The following is a 21,894-nucleotide window of genomic DNA, read 5'->3' on the forward strand; positions in this document are numbered from 1 at the left end:
GTGCAAGCAGAAGGACAGACACAAATCTCTTCACTCTCATGACTACTGACAGGACCCAAGGGAATGGCCTCAGTCACGTCAGGGGAAATTTAGTTTGGATATTAGAAAAAAGGCCCTTCACCCAGAGCGTATTTGGGCACTGGAACAGGCTCCCCAGGGGAGTTGTCACAGCACCAAGGCTGACAGAGCTCAAGAAGCATTCAGACAACACACTCAGGCACATGGTGTGGTCTTTGAGGTATCCTGCACAGAGCCAAGAGTTGGACTCAATGATCCTTATGGGTCCCTTCCAGTGTAGCATATTCCTGGATTCTATCACCTCTCAAGGGTCTGGTGGGTCTCTTGTACATATGTACATCATGTACTATGCAAGGCATATGATAAATACAAAGCATAAAAATGATGCCTTCTGAAGCAACAGCACACAGATGTCTACAACCAAATTATGGAAGCATAAATTTTCTGACACAGTAAGACTAGTTGATATAAACAGCAAATTAAAATATTAATTCTAAATTCAAAGTAAAATATTATTACTAATAGAAGAAATAACAAAGGATAGCACTGTGTAGGAAGAAAAACACAGCACAGAGAAATCAGCACTTGTAAAAACGTATTTATTACAACCCCTGAAAAGACACAGAACTCAAATCCTTCTGTCCCTGGTACAATCTAGTATGTTTCTAAATGTCTCAATGGAACTGAAATGAAAACATAAATTTCTAATAAAAGCACTGGATATCACTGATCAGAGACTTCGACTTACAGCAGAGCAGCCATCATTTGATTAGGTTTCTGTGAGATTTCACTATAACAGCAGCTACTCCTTTATACTATGCACTAATGGCTGGTATCCTGCTGATTCACAGTGCTGCTGAGGTGATGAAGCACTTGCCAGCCAGAAAGTTACAAAAGCATGAACAATTAATAGCAATGAGAGTTATTACATATACATGGTATGTTAGATGGTGGGGGTGGGGGGAAGGAAGAAAGAAAGAAAGAAAGAATAAAATTCTGGGAGACTGCTGGGCAAAGTGGTATAACTTCTGGAATGGAGGAAATTTATTCCAAGCCACACTGCTTTCCCACCACACCATTATCTGCTTTTAAGCATGACAGCTTAAAGACACCACATTACCAGTGAATGTGACTCCCCACCTTTCTTCAAATTTGATCATTGATACTGATAGATTTTATCTTTTCTAGGCCAAAGAATTATGGTTCAGGTATCAGATTGTTCAGAACTCCCCAATAAGCTGAAATGTGTGAATTTTTTTTAGTGATTTGCATCTTGATTGAAGTTAAAAATCCCCTTTTTTCTTACTTAAAAAAAAATCTTCCAAGATGCAGCACCAAACCACTAAATATGTTGGAAATAAAGCTTCTTCAGTTTCAGTTAGATCTGATGAGTAAGGCAATAGTCTCAGGTGTGTTTCAAGACACAAAGTGAAAAACAGATGCTGGAAATGAAGAAATTCCACTTGTCAGATCTACACCTGTCACCAATCAAGTTATAGTTCTTTAAGAAGTCTACACAGCACTGGGTGAAGATGCTGGAAAATTCTTTTAACTTTAGCACAATAGTGTATGATCCCTGCATTCATGGTTAATGCTTACTTTTGTACCACAGAGTGATTTGTACAAATACCAGAGATTAATGTGGCCTTGTGTTAACTCCCTGCTTCTCTGACTATTAAGACTAATAAGTCTTTTGCCAGCCTTCTTATCTATTTATATTACTGATTAATATGTATCAGCAGGTATCTTAGTTTCGAGAACAAGGATTGTACATCAGAACAAAGAATAGTAATAGAAGTACATTATGCCCTGACCACATATTTGACATACTCTCAAGGAGGTAAGATTCATTAAAAGATCCTGAACCATATCCAGTAAGTCCACCAAAACAGTTAGCATATATGCATATGTTCAGGAAATGTGATGAATATGTATTGCTTTGAGGAATATAACCTGGCCTGTTAGGTTAGTGGGCATGCATGCTTTGAGGAGAATTCCCCATACATCCAGCACTGGTAATAAAGTAATGGCGACTTTCAAACCTAGTAAATTGTTTGAAGAGTTCATTTCCTGTTTTTCAGTGATGCACCCAGATACTGGCTCAAATGTACAAGTAAAGAATAATAAAGAAACTTGGCCAAAGATTGAAACACTTTTTTTGCCTTTATATCTCCTTCATTTGTGAAGATTTGTCTAATCAATGAGTGCCTGTGCCCTACATTCACATTAATTCCCCTTGTGTAATACCTCCTTGCCACCAGCAAGGAGCTTCTATTCTTAGGAATTTTTCAATCTGCTGTGGAAAGGAGAATGTCAGTTTACCCAAAGTACTTTGAAACACCTGAATGGGCCTCACACCTGAGAGAAACTGACAATACTGTTACCAGACTGACTTTAGCAGGGATTGTCTGCTTCTTTGAGTTAACAAAGGGTTTAGGAAGCCTGAGTCTTGTCAGGTGTTGTAGCAAATTGAAACAGCCAACAGGTGAGTCCTGAACACCATTAACTCATAATTAATCTAAGATACTACCCTGCCACACCAGTATTTTCTCCTGTCCTTTTAAGGGACTTCTTCCCCTCTCTAAAAATTATTCTTAGAAAGAGACTAACATACCACTCCTGCCTCTGGAAATGGACATTCTGAAAGAGCAATTTCCTGTGGAAAAAAAATTAAGAGGATGGGGAGAACCCTTAAAGCACTACACAAATCAAATTACTTCTTTTATAACCTACACAGTTCAGTGACCAAATCACTCAGTAGTTTGTGCCACTAATTGGAATTCTTTGTATCTTGTCATATCATTCACCATTTCCTTACTCTTTTTCCTGAGAATTAAAGCAATTCCCAAAAGCTCTGAAACTGCAAAAAAACCAGCAATACAGGTAATCCACAGAGAAGATGAGGGATTGTGCATATTCTTCCAGGTACCTCTACAACTGAGTCTTCTCCAGTACTCTGAGTTATGTAGGTTCACAGTCTGAAAGGATGTAAACATCTTCCATCTAAGTAAAATCCAGGATGTTCCTTCATCTGTGTGCTTGCATAACCTTCTCACATGTCTCAGGGTCTCAGGGAGTACCCTATAATTCACATCAGTTCCAGACTGCAGAACTGGTAACTCTCTCCTGTGCAAGAGGCAGCAAGTGCTCATGTAAATACGAACATTACCCTCAGGAAGCATCAAGAATATTCATCCTTTGAAGTGATAAGTCTCCCTGATCCAGCCTGATAAGAGCAATTTCTTGTTCCTCTCTTGCAGGCTGCAAAGTGACAGATTTCTCTATAGGTGTTCCAAACCCTCAGGGTAAGAGAAAGTTACAAATGTCTGACTGTTTTTGTACTTATATACAAAAGACCTTGCCCTTGAAAAGTTAGGGTATCTTTTAAACAATTAGGGTTGTCAGGCTACTGCCCCAGATTACTGAATGTATCTAAAACTGTTATCTGCAATGTGAATTCATCTCTGGCATGATAATGTACACTCAACTCCATGCCAGGGTCACACTAAGCACACATATCTGCATTACAGCAAAAGGAGATCTTAAAAAAAGAAAAGTGTTACCTTATTATTGGAGGCCTAGTACTTGTCATGAATCCATCTGACACGTCACCAGAAAAAGAGGAGGGAGCATAACTTGAAAGTGGGAGCAGACACAACTGTCATGCCTGGGAGGCTGATCTTTCCTATTGCTCAGATGCTCTCCTTCTGTCTAGGATAAAAAATTGAACCCTGCAGAGAAGACAAAAACATCCCTTTGGAAGCAGTTATTACAACTTGATTATGCTAGGTCTCCAGCATTATTAATACTTGATGCCTGTGCTTGCCATTAGCTCCCATCAAGTTTTAATAATACTTTCTGAAGCAGAACTGAAAACATTTCTCACATCCAAATTAACACCTGATTATTTTCATTCTGGTGAGGGTGGAATGAATACATAAAGCTCTTTTTTTTCCACTTTCAATTTCAGAACTAATAAATATGGTTTTAGAAATCATGACTGAAGTTGTTATTTTTCAAGTTTTTTATATTTCCTAAAAATGTGCGTATCTTTATTTTACAAGTGTTTTGCAAGGATAATGGCAAGTTGCTGATCTTAAATTCCTTTCAACCTAATCCTAAATGTCAGTTTAACCAGAGTCTGTCAGTGAATTAACTTAACTTGGAGTTAGGGAAACTATTATGCAGTGGATTCAGGGACAGTACACAACTGCTCCAAACTAACCACAGGCCTCCCACACAGAATATTAGAAGTGCTTTTGTGCCAAACACCTGCTGTGGATCATCAGTAAATTTTTTTTGGTGATTCAGACTTCTTTTGGAAAATCTCTCTCCATTTCATCCTAAGGTAGATTTATAAAAGCAAGTGAGACAAAGTATCTTTTGGAGAGGAACAGTTCTATTTACATGAACAGTACATGAAAAGATGAAGGGTACTTACTAAGCTCAGACTACACACTTTTAGACTGCTGGTGTTCAAATAAATGAAGGCAGTCCAGAAGAGCATAGCTGCTATACAATATGTTTGTTGTCTAGCTCATCAACCTGAAGTGTACATGTGAAGATAAAATCCCAGAAGGACAATATAACAGTTGTTTTGTTCCCATTAGGAACAGAATAAATAGGATTAGTTATTGCAGTTGCATAGGCTGCATCAGTTTCTCTGAAATTTATTCATTAAAAAAATAAACACAAAATATTGCATGCTGTCTTACTCCTTCTTTGAAAAGTTCTTCATTTAGTATCAGAGCACATCTGCATCTCAAAACCAATCAGGATTGCAAACAAAAGCAAGTTGGTTGAAACAGTTTTTTAAACAATCTGGTTCTTTAACAGTCTTTTACGGTACACTTGCTTGTTCTTTTCTATGGTGGGAATTCTTCCCTTGGCCCATTGTTCTAACAGTGCTTATAAAACCTCTTGCCTACAGTTGGTCTGAAAAAACACATTAACACATTCTTCCACATGGAATATTGACAGTAATGATCTAAGCTCCAGTTTCAGTCCCTAGAAGTCAGCTGCATATCCTAGGACTCATCAAAGTCTTGCCTGGGTAGCAGTAGAATGAAAGAAGTGTAGTACTTGAAGGGTAGAGAGAAAATAAGGAAAGCATTTACAAGTACAGAAAAACAACCCAAAATACTCTCCCATTACAAATGAACAGTTTACCTGGTCGTACCCCTATTCCAACACTGTAATACATTGCTTCTCATTAATTGCTGGCTTAAGCATTGACAAGGAATTGAAAGCTTATACTTGCACTCTTTTAATATATAGAAAGCCTCGCTGCCAACACCCAGGCTCTGCCCAGTATGGTCAGGCCAGCCAGACTGGTGACACCCTGGTGACACCAATATCAGGCACACTGAAACACTGCCAACACCCTGCCCTGGGCAGCACAGGCAGAATACCACACACATTATTCATCTAAGGCAGGATTCTCTCACACCACAATGCCACCAATGGAGCCAAGGGACAACGTGATTCCTACTCACCTGCAAAAGTCACTTGCACGACTGGCAGTTGTGGCCAGATGACTCCAACACCAACTGTCCCAGAACTCCAAAGCCATGTCATACCTAAGCATGCTGTGTTTGCTGTTGGGGATTGGGTAAGTCTCCATGTAGCTATGCCACTGCTCATCTTTCCCACTGCCTCAACAGAACTCTGGTTTATAACAGGTTGTCAAGCTCCATTATTGTTCAATTCAAAAAATGTATAGAAAGCCTAGCTCCTGACAAGGTGTATAAAAACTTACACAAATCATTGCATATGTAAAAGAGCTGAGCATAAGTACATCTTCCAGGAAAAAAAAAAAGGTTTATAAAACATTTGAATTCATGAGCCATATTGATATTATAGCACTGACATCTCAATGTTAACATCAGCTTGGATCACTGAAAGCGAAAGGTTTCAACATTTCTGCATTTTTTATTTAATACGTATATGCTTCAGTTTTTTGAAGAGCAGGTCTTTGAATATTTGTGGACCATTAGGACAGCCCATGTCAGTTGTCAATCTCATCTGAAGGAATGATTGCATCTGATCAATTTTTTCAAATGGTGCACAGCAGCTGATGCACTGTAAAAGGGACTTTGTAAAACAAAATACTCAGAGATTCTGTACTTTCAAGTTATAACCAATAACTCTGCAGTTCAGCAGCTGTGCTATATATTGCTTAGTTGCAGGTTCTTACTCTGGTGAAAGATGGAAATAGTATCACATTTTTAGTCTGAAATACCACATGAGTCACATTAACAGAGCAGCACAGAACTAGTGCACATCCAGCTTTTTCTGCTGGGGCAGATTACACACAAACTGTCCATGAAAGAAACAGGAAAACATTTATGTACGGTTTTATAAAACTGCAGCAACAGGGAAAAGCTAGGCTTTCTTCCTGCAGGGATTAAAAACAACTCAAGGGACAAAGAACAGTTTGTACCAACTTGTCATATCACCACTTATCCATCCATGTGGTGCTGTTGCACTTAATGTCATTAGACAGTAGGGGACAGATTATGTGGCCAAAATGCCCTTCAGCATCCTTCAGAATTATACACGTGCTTCTGACAGCTCGTTCTCCCTCTTGCAATAGTATGCTCAGCCTTCTTTTATCTTCTGGTCAGTTGAAGCAGGCAGCACAAAAACAGTCGGTCACCTTTTTCAAGCTGCATCTGAAGATAAAAACCTCAAGCCTAGATTTCAAAGACTTTTCTCTGCCTATGTATTGTATTTGCAGGGTAGAAGGAAGGAATGATGAATCTGACTCCATGTTCTCAGAAGGCTGATTTTTTATTTTATGATACTATATTATATTAAAGAACACTATACTATACTAAGCTATACTAAAGAATACAGAAAGGATACTTACAGAATGCTAAAGAGATAATAAAGAAACTCGTGACTCTTTCCAGAGTCCCAACACAGCTTGGCACTGATTTGCCAACGAGTCAAAACACAACCAAAACCAATGAATGGTTTTCACCTGTTGAAAAACAATCTCCAAACACCTTCCAAAGGAGCAAAACACAGGAGAAGCAAATGAGATAATTATTGGTTTTGTTTTTCTCTGAGGCTTCTTAGCTTCCCAGAAGAAAAATCCTGGGCAAAGGGATATTTTGGAAAATATGAATGTGACACCTAAGTACAGTGTTCTATGAGCTCTCTTCATAGCCATCCCCTGCAGGTGTGGAAATGCCAGACAACCCCCTGATCCTTCCTCATCTCACCTCCTTTCTCCACCCTTCTGAGAGACAAGAAACAGTTCCTGTAGCTGACAATGCTAAAAAGTCCAAGACATCCATTCTGCATGCCAGGACAACTTCCAAGGACACAATAATGGTGAAAAGTCTCTTGGGAACCAGAAGAAATTGCATAGAGCAGGACTCTGCAGTTGCAAAAAGGAGTTCAATGCCATTTAAAGCACTCCAGCAGGGTCAATGTCAGCAGCTCAGTGATCAACATAGACTCTTTTTAGGCGTGACTTCCATATATGACCACAGCTGGAGTTATAGGCATTGCAATAGGAGGCAATATTGGTGTTACAGTCCAGAACCCCGGAGTTAAGCCAAAGGTTCCTTTACTCTAATTTGGTGCAAGGAGAAATCCCAACTAGATACTCTCAAGAGGTCATAAATACACAAAAGTTTACTGATAAAAATATAGAAAATTAAGGAACTTTGGCAGAGGACAACACCAAATTCAAAATAAAACACTTATTATAGCAGTAGTTAGTGTTAATATTAAGTTAGCATAAACTCAATCCATTTAACCTAGAAACTTTTAAACCTATGAGAAGTTTAGTTACCCAAAAATGTTCCATGTAAAGAGAATGAGGAGAAGAGAGAGAAAGACAGAAAAGATACAGAAAAACACATGTACAATAGTCACCAACTCCTGGGTCCCCACACAGAATTCCAGAGAAAGCAGAGTCCAAAGAACCCTCTGTCTCCCCGTCAGCCCCTTTTAAACCTCCATGGGCCTGCCCCTCAGGCGGGACTCCTGGTGGCTCAGCCAATCACAGGCCAGACTGGCACTGCCAGGGTGTGAGTGATGGAAAGCTCTACCAATGAGAAACTGTGTTTGCACCATCCCACTGTGTGATTGGTGGACAGATCTGACTGGCTGGGGGGTGGGAAAGGGCACTGCCTCACAAAAGCCTGGCACCACCTTGCAAAGTCTGGCGTGCCCCTCCAGCTGGACGTGGACACTCCACGATGTCTCAAGACATTGATCTAATCCAGTCTTGGACAATTGACTCACTTAAGAAAAGTTGCTCCTCCTGTTGGAAAGAAGCTGCACAATGGAGCCCGCGTGCAGTGCCCCTTTTGTAGTGAGGACAGGACACTGAGCTTCAAGGTCTTGGGGACCAGCTTGTGTTCTCCTAGCAAGGACTCATAGAAATACAATATTGGGAATAGCTGCAAATCTTACACCTCCCTCTCATGTCAAGAAAGCTTTAAAAGGTGATGAAGATCATTGAAAGGCAGCCACTGTTTCCTAAGCTTTTCATGGAGACATCTTAGCAGACTTGGGGTTATATAACTGGACATCCAAAATACTGATTTGTAGGCTTTTCCATCAATCCCATGGCTCAATTCTAAATTGGTTTTCTTATCTGACCACCAGCAATTTTAAATAAGCCAAGCAGGCAAAAGATTCCACAGGAACAAAACAGAGACCTTGCAGACAATTGGTTTAAACCTTTTCCAGCTTTCATACTATCTACCAGAAACACAGATTAATGGACTACTGTTGGTTGCTTGCAGCATAAGGTGATGGGATTCACCTGGTTCAACCTGTATAACAAATATACCCATTGTTCCGAAACACACCAGGGCAGAACCTGACAAGTTAGACAAACCACAATTGGTAGCAACCTCCACCTGGTTTCCTCAGTTGCTGGGCTGCACTCAGTGATGGAGGAAGTTCAAGAGCTGGTTGGAGGCTACAAGGTTAGCAAAGCCATTACAAAGCAGTAAATAATTATGGCATTATCTGCTTGAAAGGAAGTAATAATACACAGATGTCTAACATCTACAGAAGCAAAAGTTCAAGGACAGGAGTCACCATGTGCAGGAGCTGAGCTGTCCACTGTGGCTGCAGCACAGAACCAGTCAGAGCAAGTGCCTTTCTCCCACGCTGGTACTTGGCTGGTCTATACCAGGCTGTTGGGGCTGAAGCTCTGATTTCCATGTGCATATTGGTGGGAGGGAGGGGGGTCAACTCATAGAGCAGGTATTGCTACCCACCTGCTACACCTGTCCTACCAAGTAAGTAAATTTATATATCACTAAATGATATAGTTCTCCCCTAGAAGCCACACAGCCCTGTATATCCAAATGAACTATAAAAGCATTTGGAGCATCTGTACTGAAAAACATTCTCATCTTTAATCTTTAGCAGTAGACTCCAGTTTACCACAGCCCTTCATGTGCTAATGCTAAGAGTTTATCTTGTTTAGAACATGAGCACTGTACTAGGATGTTCCTGCTTTAGAGAAGGGAATTGGCCTCCATCACCCTCCCTGCTAAGACAGGAGCGTTATTTACATAGTGAATTGCTGTTTCAAGGAGACATTTCTTATATTTATACTTTAACATTGGCCAAAAAAGAAAGGAGAATATTCTGGTCAAGGTAGCTTTCTCCTCTAAGGAGTCATAAATGCATACATCATTGATATGAAAAGCCAAGTACAGGTGAGAATACTCAGAGTGCTGTCATACACATTTTTCCTGAAATTAAGGGGTTGAGAAAATCACCTTAGCAAACATTGGGTTATTCAAGCAGCTGGGATTAGTTTCAGTCAGAATTATGTTTTGCTCCTGTTTCATTAAAATGATTTCCCTTTTTCCCTGCTGCTAAAATTTAGACTGCTGGAAAAAAAAAAACTGAAAAGAGGCAGATATAAACACTTTATCTCAGCAGCTACATGTAAGATCTCCTCCTGTAAACAGCTTCCAATTTGCTAAAAGCAGAGCAATGGTTTGCTTTCACCTCACCATTCACTGTCCAAGTTTCTGAAAACAGTCAGTCACCACTCAAAGAAATCCCCTCAGCTCCCCTGCTCCCTTCCCTCACATACTTTACAATACTGCTCCTCTAAACTGGAAGCAGCTTCTTTCAGCAGCATCTACTCTTCATTAAGATTTCTTATGTTTACAATGATGATTTGGGGAGGTTTTTATTGGGGGGGGGGAGCAGTGGGGTGTAGACAATATGTGTTTTCATGAAAGCTCCCCTTAACTGTAATTTTCTAATTATGCAGTTCTTTTTTTTGGCTGGCAATCATCTAAAGTGCTGCATGGCTTTTCCTCCTCCTCTGGAACGATGTGTTCCAGCATTAGTTGTCAACTGCTGTGTTATATTTGCCCAGTTTTTTCAACCTTTACATTTTTTCAGCTGTTTACCAGAATGTTCTTTCTGCTGATGTCCCACACTCCTCTATCTGCTCCTGTTTCTGCTCTTCTTTTTAACCTTGGAATGCACTCTTTTTGTGTACCAATGTCACTTCTCCTTTTAAAAGGAGACCTCTCTTTCCCTAATACCTACTGTGGGTAGTTTATCCGCCCTGCCACCCTCACCACTCCTCTGGAGCTCCTGTTTAAATTACCCACGTATTTCTTCATCCATACCACGTAACCTCATTTGTGGACAAGTTCTCCATTATTACCCACAGCTGCTGATGAAGATATGGGTTCTCTAGTTTTATGTGTATGTCCTTACAGTCTGCCAAGACACACTGATGAAAAAGTATGTACAAGTTCACATACACACCCAAGGTGTGGGTCTCTGTGTCAGACTGTTGCTCCAGTACCTGGATGCTCATGGCATCTTACTAAGTTGCTGTTCTCTTCCACTAACTCCAAGATCTTTCTCCACAATCACAAATTTTCAAGCTCTTTCTTTTCTTCCTTTTTTTTTTTTTACTTTCCAAGCTTTTCTTAGTTTTCAAATTGATTTATTTCTCTAAAGTATCTTGATAATTTCTTTGTTATAATTTAATCATTATGAAAGTCATCCAAAGCAAACTCAATCATTGTTACTTTCTTCTAGCAGTATCAGAGTTTTGGGCAAACACCCCTTAGAAGAGTTTGTTTGGGGTATACCATTCACTCACTAATATTACTGTTGTATCAGCTGTTGTGACTCAGGCCATACTATCCAGAAGATGCCATGCAGATTTCCATACACACTGTTAGCACTAGAAATCTTTCCTCTCACTGTCCTACAGAGTTATATATTATTCCCAGCAAAGATGATGCAGTTCAGCTGTCACATATGTAGTTTCATTGTGAGATTACATCCATAAATTATCCTTCAGAAAAGATTACATCAATTTTGAAAAAGGCATCTATATTTTCCTAAAATAGGGAAATTCTTAATTTATACATACAACAATGCCAGTCCTTGCATGAGTTCTGACTCATCAAAGGCCAGAAGAGAAGACAGAAAGCAACTGAATTAAAAAGCAAACATCAGAATAATGCCAGCATGGATTTACAAGACAAGTAAATTATTTTTTTTTCCTAAAATGGCACGTCACTAACAATCATTTAATAGAGTTTTTAAAAATCATGGTGACAGTTATCACCACTGTTACTACAAAGGCTGAAAACAGCATTTCAGATTCTGAGCTCCATTACATGTGGTACAAGTAGTTCCTGTAGGCTGGGAGGACAGTTGTTGCAGAAACTGTTGTAGGCACAGTAACATCTTTCTCCTGCATCTTCACATCGGTAATGAAAAGCAAATCAGGCTCCAGTTATTCACAAAGTGTTTGAAACACTGGCACTTACAAATCACAGCCATCTCTGCCCGCAGAAAGACTACCACAGGAATGCTCCATCATGCTGTGGCACGATGAAAAGTGCATGCCTGAATTGGCAATGTGATCTTTCACTGTCTAGGTAAGGTTGTATTACCCAGTGAGAGAGGGGATTTGCCCTATCAACCACATGCAGATATGCACTATGACTCCATCAATTACGTTTGTCCCCATTTGGAAAAAAATAACAATACTGATGTATTTATCAGATCTAGGCTATAGGGAATACTATAGACACTGATATTTTTCTAACAGGCATGGCTCAGCATGTAATGACAACTTATATACCCCTCTCTGTCTCCTCCATTTTTTGAAGAAAGTGGCTAGAGGTGTCATGATGCTTGTACTGGGTTCATGTGGCAAGGTGCTGGACAGTGGGGGATGCAGAAGAATCTCTGAGCAGAGGACAGGGCTATGCTGTGTGGGACACAGCAAGTTCAGATGGCTCCAAATAATTTACATAGGGCACAGCTGAGCCCCAGAGCTAAAATGGTGGCACCCCTAGGAGAATACATTTAATGAAGGCAAAAAAACAGTGTGCAGTAGAATGGTAGAGAAAACATGTGAGAAATAGCCCTGCAGACACCAAGGTGAGAGAAGAAGCAGACCAGAATGGTGCTCCGTGAATTGGAGCAGAGATTCCCCTGCAGTCCATGCAGAAGACCATGGGGAAGCAGGTTGCCACCCTGCAGCATCCTGATGATCATGTTGGAGCAGATATCCACACTGCAGCCATGGCAGACACTGTGCCAGTGCAGGAGGATGTGCTCTGAATGAACTGCAGACTGGAGAGGCCAAGCAGGAGTGGGTTTATCCCAAAGGGCTGCAGCCATGAAAGAACCCATGCTGGAGCAAGGGAGGCATGGAGGAAGGAGGCACAGAGATGAACTGTTATGAACTGACTACAGTCCTTATTCCCCTTCTTTCTGTACTGTTCAGTGTATGGAAAGAAGGACAAAGAGGAGCCAGGAAAGAAGGAGTGAAATTGAGCCTGAGAAGAAGGGGATGGAAGGGAAGTGTTTTAATTTTTGTCTTTATTTCTCTCCATCCAACTCTAATGGGCAACAAATAATTTTCCTGAAGGTGAGTCTGTTTTGCCCTTGATGATAATTGCTAAGTAATCCATCTCCCTGTCTGTATCTTGACTCTTGAGGTTTTCTATCCTATTTTCTAGCCCTGTCCTGTTGAGGACTGGGAATAACAGTGGCTGGGTGGGTGCCTGGCAGCCAGCCATAGTCAACCCACCACAGTGCTTGACCATGGAAGAGTGAATGATGATGCCAAATGAAGGTTTCCAGAAGTGTCCATTTCACTGACAGGAAAAATCTTGCAACATGGCAGTATGTGGGTCATCCTGGTTGAGGCCATAGTCCTCCCTACCCAGCCTCTTTCTGTTTAAATAATTTCTTTTCTTTGGTACTTGGCAGCTCTGGAGGGCTGCATATATTTGAAAATCACCCATGGGACAGCTAATTTTAATCTATTGATGCTTCGGTCTTTTGTGGTTTTAGTTTTGGTTTTGTTTTTCAGCCCTTTGTCCTAGTCCCTAAAGAATGCTTTCCCTTTGCTTCCTTCTCTTCACCTCCTGTGTGCCACATTCTGGCTTTTGCCACCTCCTGCTCATCTTGCCCCAAATATGTTAGTGCCTCTTATGTTTCTGAACTCCTTTCGCAATGAAACATGCCTGTCTAGTACCAGAATGTGTAAAAATTTCAACAGCTAACATTAATCCATGTCCCCTCTGCAAGAATGGAGAGCTGGCAACACTAGACTACATTTAATTTGAAAAGCTGCTACTTTAAATCACAACAGCACGCCATCCTCAGTATCCTATTAAAATTATCATAGAAAAAAATCAAATCACTTTTTAATACTTTACAACTTCATCTCACTCACAATGATGCAACCACTGAAACTGGAGTGCTATGAATACCAGACACTAGCTCTTCACATTGTGCTAATCTCTCCAGTGTTTCTTCACAGCTTTTTGTTTTAAATTTCACAGCACTGAGCTTGCTTTAGGCAAGCTAGCAGAAATAAATAACTTTTGGTGCATGCCTTCTCCACACCAAAATTCAGAACTACCCTCTCATTACAAGGAAAGAAAAGAATGCGTGGGTTTATTCAGGATGAAGCATTAGTAATTACAATCTGTCATTGTCTCAGTGTATGTTTGGGTTGTACTGTTAGCCTTTGGGTGACACTGGGTAACACTACAAATTACACAGTAATTTGTAACTTTTTTCTGAACTGACAGTGATACCAACCTCATCTTGATGACAAAAAACTGCTAGAACAGCTTTTATAGACTTAGCTTTTGAATTGTTTCTTCTGCTTTAACATTGTAATTTTTAATATAAATTATTTCCAATTCCCGTAACAGCCTTTAAAATATAGTTCTTAAGTGTAATCCTAAACAGCCTTTGCTATTATTTTTATGAGTGGCAACATTTGACTTCAGTAAAAATGGTGCTTAAGAACTGCCAGAGTAATTTCCGAGTTAATGTGTTATCTATTATAAAAGCCTCCCAGTTTCTAAAAGGATGCCGAGAATTCTCAGCCTAGGCTCTGAAGGACTGGAAATGTCTTGACCTGGGTCTAGGCTCTATTCAAACTCCAAGTCTACCAGTATTTTGAGGAACTGATACACACTGGGCTGTCACTACCAACACCTCGTGTGTCTCATCAATTGCTGAGGTGAGCCAGTGGGTAAAACTATCACAACACATTTCAACAGGGTTATCAGGAACTGCATTTTCTCAAAGCTGAGCACACACACCTGTTTAAAGGCTCTTGGTGAGGCTGAAGAAGCTGTCTCACAGCTGTCACCATGCCAGCTCCTCCTCCTCTGGTATCTGGTCCTGGAAGGGCTTCAAGCTGCATCGTGTCCCCACCAAGGTCTTTGTTCCCACCCCTTCTCAGACACCAACTCCTAAATAGCTTCTTTGGGAACAGTCTCATGGTCCGAAATTTGTGGTATTGACAAATGTATCACCAAAAAAAATATTGAACCCTCTACCTGCATAAGAAAAGTTTCCTATATATATATAAAGTGGAAAATAATTAGGATATGCATGGAAAGCAAATGGAATATTTAATGACTAACAAAGGCAGATTCACAGGTATTGACTCGGCTGTAAAAGTATTTTTTTTTTAAAAAATCTGATTCAAGAAACACTACTTACCATTGAGGTAAAGAAAAATATATAACTGCAGAAAGGCCTCTTCTCATGCAAAAAAATCAAAGAGAAAAATTGTTAAAGTATTTGTTTATGGAAAAAGATGTTCTATATGTCTTATGCCAAGAGTTTATGTCAGAATACAACTGAGTTATCTTGTCCTTTATAAAAGAGGCATTTTAATAGTTGAAACAGAATCTTCACAATAACACAAAAATTTACAAAAGAAGGGACCATAGAGGCCATCCAGTCAAACCTCCTACTCTCAGCAGGGCCAGCTTCAGGGTTAGGTCATGTTGCTCAGAGCCTTGTCCATTCAAGTATTGAAAACATCCAGAAACTGAGATGTCACATTGATAGCATTCAACTGAAATTTTAAAAAATTGTGTGGGAGACCAGTGCAATTTTCAAAATCCTTAATTTCTATACTCATAATTTCTCTAGTGAAATTTCTCAGTTATTTTCCAGTATTTAGAAAAACATGTTGAAGATGGGTGACTAAACAAAGTACAACCAATTCTTTTAATTTCAAATTCATAGAAAATTCTGTAAAACTGAAAATCCCCAGCATCTTAACTGGGTAGGAACATTATTTGGACATGCTGTTTATTCATCTGTCTGGAAAAGGTACATTAAGTGTTTACTTGCAAATGCCCTACACTGGAATTTTCCTTCTTAGGTTTATCGCCAAACAAATCTTCTTAAAGAGAGCAGTTGGAGAGAAAACGTAAAATCAGAGAGCTGACTAGGTCTTGCACACAGTTCCCATAAAAGTGATTTGCCTACAAAGCTTTTGGTAGTCCTGCCCCCTTCAGCTACTACAGTCAAACCTCTTATTAGAACAGCCTAAATTAATTGTTCTTATTTCCAGCAAACATTTGTGAGTAAAAGATGTTTTCTGTAATTAACACTTTTCTCTCAAACTTTCTTGTTAGCAGAGAACCCCAAGTGCATGAATTTTCATGTACGCACATATTTTTAAAAGAATCAATACAGTAAGTCAATAGTTCTTATTTTCTGACATTGCAAGTAAAGTTTCCATGCCTAATGCTTTCCTTTGATATCAAGTTTTCCTTTAATATTATACCTATCAGATATTATTTCATTTTCACTGTCACACATGTAGCAAATATCTTAACTCTATCTGGTTTTAAACGTTTTAATTACTAAAATTGTTTCAGCCTTGTGTCTCCCATTAATTGTTACACTGCAAATCCACTAATTACAATATGCAAGTTACCACTAAGATTGCTTACAGTTCATGTCAATACAATGGAACTGTAGTCTATCTTAGTATTTTTTTTTCATTTATTATGGGTTTTCTTTGCACACCACTGCAAAACTATTCATCGTTTCCCAAGAAAATGTGAAGATCTGAAAACTCCATTGTTCTTTCATTGCCTGCTTATTCCACCAGTAACATTCAGGTATTTTCCATGAAATTTTTTTTATCTATTTTTTTTTTCACAGAAGCCTTAATTAGAAGCCAAAAAAAGTCCATTTTTTAATGTCTGTATCCAAGCACTTTCTTCATGCCTTTGATGCTTGCAATTAACACAGATTTTCACTCTTCATGACAGAAGACTCTTCAAACCAGGAGTCATTAACAGCAGTCTCTCTTCCAGGAGACCAATACTGGGAAATCAAAAACACTTCTTTAATTTACAAAACAAACATTTAGCTATCACAGAAACAAACAAGCAAACAAACAGAACTTCGTGTAATACAAGTTTCAGGTCCTATTTTTCAGGTGCACTTAAGTTCCAGGATTTTTATTTTTCCATTACTATATATTGCCTACATTTGGGCACATACTCAGACTGTACTTTGTTCCTACCAGAACATTCTCTGAACACAGAAATGGACATACAGAAAGGTCAGGCTGCACTTCAGCACTAATCCCACTGACAATATATACAAGAATTCAACAAGACTAGTTTCATACAGGATTTTCCATAATCTTCAAATGTATCTCAATAAGCCGGAGAGGCACACGTACATCCCCAAAGTAAACCCTAATTCTTATTCCACTGTGCACAGCATGCTAACCCATTCTCTACCAAAACTTTCCTTCTCCAAAAGATGTGAATTACTCAGTTCATTTTTAGGGCAGTTTCTCCCTACACCATCATCATGAGTATTTAGAGATTACAAGGAACTTGGATTCTTGTGACTGCACAAGAATCTACAGCACCTCTCCATAGTAATTTGATTTCACCTAACTGATGGCAATGACCAAACCTGTTTAGCCAAACACTTGAGCATTATATATTCAAAATCAGGAAACTAAAGGAGGATTAACTGCTTATCTAAAAATGCAACTATTCTTCTTGGAAAAAAAAGTCAGGTGTTCCCTCCTTTTTGAAATTAAATTTTATGCCAGGATTCTACTGGAATCACATCATCACATGGAGATTATCCAGTTCTGTGCAGTTAATTAAGTTCCAGAGCCAGCCTCAACAAAGAAACCAAGAGCCACTGGGGTCTATATTTTAAGCTGCACCAGGGAGCATGGCAGAATCCACAAGCACTCAGAACTCTGATCAGAACTTCCTTGTCCCCGTAAATCTGAAATTAATCTTAGGTTAATAAATGTGCTTAGAGGGCAGCAGTGATCAAGTACACTACAAAGAAATTCTGCTTAGTAAAAGCATGTGATAGGGCACTAACAGATTAGCACAGTGAGTGATTAGCTTTGCATGCATGGCATGGCTGGAAAGCTCGGAGTCACTTGGCTACTGCCCTCGTATTCACCAGCCCTCCCAAGTTCCAAAGACTTCCTTTTTATGCTGGTAGCAGGAACAGCTGTAGGACACGGCACAAATGAACCGAAGCAGATGCTGGTTCTCTGCACAGCACAGCAGGCTGTGCATGGGACTAACACATTTGCAGTAGGTGCTCATAGCAGCCACCACAGAGATGCCCAACACAGTTTTTAAGTCTTAGTGACGACATTTTTTTGCTTTCCTAAGCTTTAAGGTTGCATTTTTCCCTAACAAGTAAGGTCCTACAGAACTCTGCAGCATCTTCATACCCACAAAAAGTATTTAGCAGCAGGGGCTAAAAGAGCAATTACTATTGCCTGTGGGAAGCATAGGCGTCGTTCCATACACCTAAGAGGTGCGCTGGGCTTTTTATTATGATGAGGATCTGTAGAACAAAACTTCGTTCACCTGAGTGTTTAGTGAATACTGCTCCAGGACTCCTGAAACAGCGACGTCCTGAAAAAGCAAAGCCAGAGCGCCACCTGCCGCTGCTTTTTAACAGGAAAACGGCGCTGGATGCCAGTTCCGCTTCCTCATCTTTCCTGTAATCACCTTAGCCTTGTAACAATACTAAATAAAACCCACCAAAACTACAGGTAAGCCTTTAAAAATGCTCTGATATTTGAAAAAAAAAAAACCAAAACACAAAAAAACAAAAAAAAAAAACCCAAACAAACAAAAAAAAAACCCAAAATACCCAAAACCACAGCAGATTAGTAGTTAACAGCTAATATTTGGATTTTTTCCTTTATATGTTAAACAAATCAAATAAAATAAACTAACAAACACATAGACAAGTATTTAATTCCCTCAATTTAAACAGAAAGAAGCTAAATAAAATAGCTCCCTGAATGTTTCTATAGAAAGAAAGTCTCACAGATATTTTCAACTTTCTGCCTTCTTCCTCAAACCACCTCTAGAAGTCTTTTTTTTTTTTTTCTCCAGTGAGGATGAACTTCTGAGTTTCTGAGTTAATTAACTAAGGATAACATACCTAACTTGAACAGTTAATGTGAATCTACATTAACAGTCCACTGAGCAGTATCACTTCTCCTAGGTATGAATGTGCTGAGTGTCCGTGCCTGGAGTTACAAGGAGCACACTTTGGGCACACAGCCTGGGCACACACTGTGGTTTCTCTCCTGAACTAAGCAGAACGCTTCACACTGAGATGCAATCCAGAGTACCAGGGTTACTGGGGACACAAAGTACAGCCTTTAAAGCAAGAATTCAGCAACTCTGAAATCCTGCTATTTGCAAGCAAAAGATCTGGAAATATTTATATGCCTTGTCCTTCCTCTATAGTTGAAGGAAATCCAAAATGAGCAGGAAAGTAATAGGAGACCAGTCACAAGCTTACAGACCTTCCAAAAAAAAAAAAAAAAAAAAGGCCTTTCTACTTCCAAAGAGGACAACTCTAAGACAGTATTTAACCCATCAACGTAAGTGCTCTTACACCACCATTATATCTTCAGTTCAGAACAAAAACAAGGAGAGCTATTGGACGGTCACCACCCCAATTCATTCTGGTGAGTTCTGTCACTGAAAGGACCAAAAATTTCATTGTAAGGTTGAATGACCTGATAGCAGTCTGCAAAGGTCACAAGGCCATCCCTGCAGAGTCCCACCCTACCAAATCAATGTTGCATGAAGTTAAAATTAAAATGAAGGCAATATTTGAGAAAAGGGGATAAAAGCTATGCCTGCTAAACTAAAGAAAATCCATCTCGGTTACAGGAAACTGAAAAATTTTGTCTGTGAGAAGAAAAAACGTCTCTGAAGTTTGGAAGAGATCAGAGGACCTTCTTGAGAGATATTCAAAGTTGCTGGAAAAGGGAGATGAAACACTCTCCCCAGTGAAAACATCCCAATAACCTGGAGTCTCCATATGGGCATTTTTTAAAGAGATTTGATAATGCTAGAGCCCTGACTTTGACTCAATATCATACTGGTGAGAGACAGTTAATTCCAGTGGTTCATGACATCTGGAAGATCACCTATCAACTGCTAGTGGTGAAAACCTAGACTTCATCTTTAAATAAAAGAACTCTGCCTGCATCTTTCTCCTAGCAACAGCTAATGACACCATGAAGCCATGCAGTAGTTTGACTCTGCCAGGGATAAGGGATAAGGGGCAAGGAAGGCAGAGCAGCGACTTCCTTGCCCCTTATCCCTTATGATCACACATTTATTTGTTTTCATTAGGACAAGAGTGAAACAGTTTCTCTCCCTTATCCCTCTGCGAATGTGTGCTACCCATACTCATGTAAATCAGCATCTGGAAACATATTAGGAGAGCCTGTTTTAAAGCAAGGTAAATTTAATTGGAAACCAGAGAAAACAGCAGTAACAAGGAAAGGGTGCTGCAGTGTACATGGCAAAAGGCTGAATGTTGCCATTCCTCATGTTGCTATGTGTGGGGTCAAGCACACAGAGAAGCATTTTCCTTTAACTGATAATGCAGGCTCTAAAATAGATTTTTAGTGGTGCCCCAGGTGTTACAATATTTTGTCATTGTCTTTCCTCTGCTGTACTTTTTCTTTCTAATTTTGTATTTTTCAGTATGCCACCAAAAGGCACTGCAGGGGATCATTTTTTCTTTTTCTTTTTTTTTTTTTCTTTTCTTTTTTCTTTTTTAAACAAATTACTATTACCTTACTTTCTGGCAGTACTGCTTATTGTGCAAGCAGGGCATGGAAAGACTGGACACAGAACATAAAAAAGAAGGATGGAGCTGGAGGAGAGGATCTCCAGTTGTAGATTCTTCCAGGAAGGACATACAGGATATGGTTACTGGACAGATACATATTTCTTGCTGAATTCCTTTATTTCATCAGAACAGAACAGAACATGGGCTTTTCCAATCTCAACCCCACAACTCTCAATTTGAGACTCGTTACCTTTTGCACTGTAAAGGTCTTCAACATGCTCTGTGTGCAACCACTCCTATGACAGTGCTTCTTGGCCAATGGCAATTTTAAAAACAGATACAGTCTTATGTGTTTCACTGCCCAAACATCACATAATCCTCAAACTGCAAACAAAAGGCATGCAACTAAGAAATCAAGAGTTAGGTGTGCAATTCTTCTGTCTGTATGTCTAAAAATTAGTCTTTGCCCAAAATATTCTGAGAGGTCTCCTTCTTGCATTCATCCTGGAATTTGTGCAACTTGACTTTTCTCTCAGGCTTTCCAGATATGCTGTGTATTAGCTTCCTAAATGTTTTTGCTGATTTATCTCTCATACATTTCCTTTTTCAGTGCCTCAAAACGTCCATCTACATCTTTGTACAAGGATGACATATCAGCTCATAGGGGAGCTGCAAATCTGTGTCCCTACCACAGACACCTGCAAAACTGGGAAATACTCATAAATCAAAATCTCTGATGATTTAGATATTTTGAATCTCTGACACAGAAGGGTCATAAAAAATCCATGTACAGAACAGTACCTAAAACTTCTGTCATAATCTTCCCAACAGTGGACTTATCAGCACTGGTGTACTATTATGGGAGATAACTTTGAAAGGAAATACATATATCATACATTGAGCAGCAGTGTGTGAACAATTCAAAACATCATCACCACAGCAACACCCCCATCCAGTCAGGAATACAGCTAGAGACATTTCCCACCAGTAATGAGGGAACAGCAACATTGTGGAATAACCTATGAATCTGTAAAACCTCAAACTGCAAAAAAGCTGGAGGAGGATTAACTGCCTGCTTCTCAACTCTTCTAATGCAGGATGTTGCAGTGGAGCTCCCACACCTGTGTTAAAAAATTTCAAAATGGAAATATTCTCAGGTCATATGCTTTTAGCTCACAGATATTAAGGAGCTGGTAGGAGCTGAGACAATATTGTCACATGTTAAATGGACACGTTTACACATTTGCAATTACTGTTGTATTTGAAAGTATATAATTTGTGTGTGTCAATTTCTATATCCAAAAAAATCAAATCTTATCTAAAGTGCTCAGATGGTCTGAGCCATTTGGACAAATTATACCAACAGAACTATGAACTGCTGAGGATATGGAATAGACAAAACACCAGCAAGCACAACCATGGACAGCTCCAGATCAAGAGATGGATGTGCTGGCT

General features: G+C 39.5%; 1 long non-coding RNA gene across 6 annotated transcripts; it reads right to left on the reverse strand.

Annotated features, from left to right (window-relative positions):
- Window positions 1-597: 597 nt before the first annotated feature.
- Window positions 598-8,111, reverse strand: LOC135296112 (uncharacterized). 6 transcript variants are annotated; one of them, XR_010358162.1, is made up of 6 exons: window positions 7,900-8,111; window positions 7,248-7,405; window positions 5,514-5,669; window positions 4,734-5,099; window positions 3,582-3,749; window positions 598-3,144 (listed from the first exon to the last, which is right to left on the reverse strand). It is a non-coding gene; the product is annotated as an uncharacterized LOC135296112 (long non-coding RNA). The 6 variants fall into 6 exon arrangements; XR_010358161.1 differs by lacking the exon at window positions 4,734-5,099 and adding an exon at window positions 4,291-4,361 and having other exon boundaries at window positions 599-3,144; window positions 7,900-8,061; XR_010358163.1 differs by lacking the exon at window positions 4,734-5,099 and having other exon boundaries at window positions 599-3,144; window positions 5,514-5,615; window positions 7,900-8,023.
- Between the last annotated feature and the right edge of the window lie 13,783 nt (window positions 8,112-21,894).

The sequence above is a fragment of the Passer domesticus genome, chromosome 3, assembly GCF_036417665.1.
Source record: "Passer domesticus isolate bPasDom1 chromosome 3, bPasDom1.hap1, whole genome shotgun sequence".
In the NCBI taxonomy this organism is placed as follows: domain Eukaryota; kingdom Metazoa; phylum Chordata; class Aves; order Passeriformes; family Passeridae; genus Passer; species Passer domesticus.